This window comes from Cicer arietinum, chromosome 6 (assembly GCF_000331145.2).
Source record: "Cicer arietinum cultivar CDC Frontier isolate Library 1 chromosome 6, Cicar.CDCFrontier_v2.0, whole genome shotgun sequence".
In the NCBI taxonomy this organism is placed as follows: Eukaryota; Viridiplantae; Streptophyta; class Magnoliopsida; order Fabales; family Fabaceae; genus Cicer; species Cicer arietinum.
In genome coordinates this window covers 54038599-54041810 of record NC_021165.2, presented here as the reverse complement: position 1 = coordinate 54041810, position 3212 = coordinate 54038599, and positions in this window count along the sequence as shown.

Here is a 3212-nt window from a genome sequence, read left to right as displayed (position 1 = left end):
GTAAATTGTGCTGACCCGTGATAGGTGGCACCTAGGTAAACAGTACTGGTTTGTGATAGGCGGTACGTTTACGACTTACGCTTTTTCTTTTAGTAAATCATGCTGACCCGTGATAGGTGGCACCTCGGTAAACAGTACTGACCCGTGATAGGTGGTACGTTTATGATTTACGCTTTTTAGTAAATCGTGCTGACCCGTGATAGGTGGCACCTCGGTAAACTGTACTGACCCGTGATAGGTGGTACATTTACGATTCCCGCTTTTTCTTTTAGTAAATCGTGTTGACCCGTGATAGGTGACACCATGGTAACTGTACTGACCCGTGATAGGTGGTACATTTACGATTCCCGCTTTTTCTTTTAGTAAATCGTGTTGACCCGTGATAGGTGACACCATGGTAACTGTACTGACCCGTGATAGGTGGTACATTTACGATTCCCGCTTTTTCTTTTAGTAAATCGTGTTGACCCGTGATAGGTGACACCATGGTAACTGTACTGACCCGTGATAGGTGGTACATTTACGATTCCCGCTTTTTCTTTTAGTAAATCGTGTTGACCCGTGATAGGTGACACCATGGTAACTGTACTGACCCGTGATAGGTGGTACATTTACGATTCCCGCTTTTTCTTTTAGTAAATCGTGTTGACCCGTGATAGGTGACACCATGGTAACTGTACTGACCCGTGATAGGTGGTACATTTACGATTCCCGCTTTTTCTTTTAGTAAATCGTGTTGACCCGTGATAGGTGACACCATGGTAACTGTACTGACCCGTGATAGGTGGTACATTTACGATTCCCGCTTTTTCTTTTAGTAAATCGTGTTGACCCGTGATAGGTGACACCATGGTAACTGTACTGACCCGTGATAGGTGGTACATTTACGATTCCCGCTTTTTCTTTTAGTAAATCGTGTTGACCCGTGATAGGTGACACCATGGTAACTGTACTGACCCGTGATAGGTGGTACATTTACGATTCCCGCTTTTTCTTTTAGTAAATCGTGTTGACCCGTGATAGGTGACACCATGGTAACTGTACTGACCCGTGATAGGTGGTACATTTACGATTCCCGCTTTTTCTTTTAGTAAATCGTGTTGACCCGTGATAGGTGACACCATGGTAACTGTACTGACCCGTGATAGGTGGTACGTTTATGATTTACGCATTTTAGTAAATCGTGCTGACCCGTGATAGGTGGCACCTAGGTAAACAATACTGGTCTGTGATAGGCGGTACGTTTACGATTCCCGCTTTTTCTTTTAGTAAATCATGTTGACCCGTGATAGGTGACACCATGGTAACTGTACTGACCCGTGATAGGTGGTACGTTTACGAGTTACTATTTAGTAAATCGTGTTGACCCGTGATAGGTGACACCATGGTAACTGTACTGACCCGTGATAGGTGGTACGTTTACGAGTTACTATTTAGTAAATCGTGTTGACCCGTGATAGGTGACACCTCGGTAAACTGTACTGACCCGTGATAGGTGGTACGTTTACGAGTTACTATTTAGTAAATCGTGTCGACCCGTGATAGGTGACACCTTGGTAAACTGTACTGACCCGTGATAGGTGGTACATTTACGATTCCCGCTTTTTCTTTTAGTAAATCGTGTTGACCCGTGATAGGTGACACCATGGTAACTGTACTGACCCGTGATAGGTGGTACATTTACGATTCCCGCTTTTTCTTTTAGTAAATCGTGTTGACCCGTGATAGGTGACACCATGGTAACTGTACTGACCCGTGATAGGTGGTACATTTACGATTCCCGCTTTTTCTTTTAGTAAATCGTGTTGACCCGTGATAGGTGACACCATGGTAACTGTACTGACCCGTGATAGGTGGTACGTTTACGAGTTACTATTTAGAAAATCGAGTTGACCCGTGATAGGTGACACCATGGTAACTGTACTGACCCGTGATAGGTGGTACGTTTACGAGTTACTATTTAGAAAATCGAGTTGACCCGTGATAGGTGACACCATGGTAACTGTACTGACCCGTGATAGGTGGTACGTTTACGAGTTACTATTTAGTAAATCGTGTTGACCCGTGATAGGTGACACCTCGGTAAACTGTACTGACCCGTGATAGGTGGTACGTTTATGATTTACGCATTTTAGTAAATCGTGCTGACCCGTGATAGGTGGCACCTAGGTAAACAGTACTGGTCTGTGATAGGCAGTACGTTTACGATTCACGCTTTTTCTTTTAGTAAATCGTGTTGACCAGTGATAGGTGACACCTCGGTAAACTGTACTGACCCGTGATAGGTGGTACGTTTATGATTTACGCATTTTAGTAAATCGTGCTGACCCGTGATAGGTGGCACCTAGGTAAACAGTACTGGTCTGTGATAGGCGGTACGTTTACGATTCACGCTTTTTCTTTTAGTAAATCGTGTTGACCAGTGATAGGTGACACCTCGGTAAACTATACTGACCCGTGATAGGGGGTACATTTACGATTTACATTTTTGGTGAATTGTGCTGACCCGTGATAGGTGGCACCTAGGTAAACAGTACTGGTCTGTGATAGGCGGTACGTTTACGATTCCCGCTTTTTCTTTTAGTAAATCGTGTTGACCCGTGATAGGTGACACCATGGTAACTGTACTGACCCGTGATAGGTGGTACACTTACGATTTACATTTTTGGTGAATTGTGCTGACCCGTGATAAGTGGCACCTCGGTAAACAGTCCTTTTGATTTGATTGTTTCTACACCTGTTAAGACTTTGACAGTAAATTTCGCATGTTTACATTGTCAAGTAACTATACAAAATAGAGACTTCTTGATTAATTTGATTTGTTTACCCCTACAATCACTCGAGGTCATTCTCGGTATGGATTGGATATCGTATCATTACGTGATCTTGGATTGCGCTCGTAAATTGGTTCTTTTCCCCGAACCAGGAGTTGTTAAATATCTAGCCGCTAACAAACTCCGAGTGTCGCTAAAAGAAGGAACTCATGAGTTTTTGTCCCTTGCTAATGTGGAGACAACAATAAATGTGAACATAGAAGATGTGATGCTTGTCAATGAGTACCGAGACGTATTTCCAACAGAAATTCCAGGATTGCCACCGGTAAGAGAAGTGGAATTTTTCATTGATTTGCACCCAGGAACGGGACCAATTTCAATGGCACCGTATCAAATGTCGCCATTGGAATTAAATGAGCTCAAACTCCAAATTGAAGA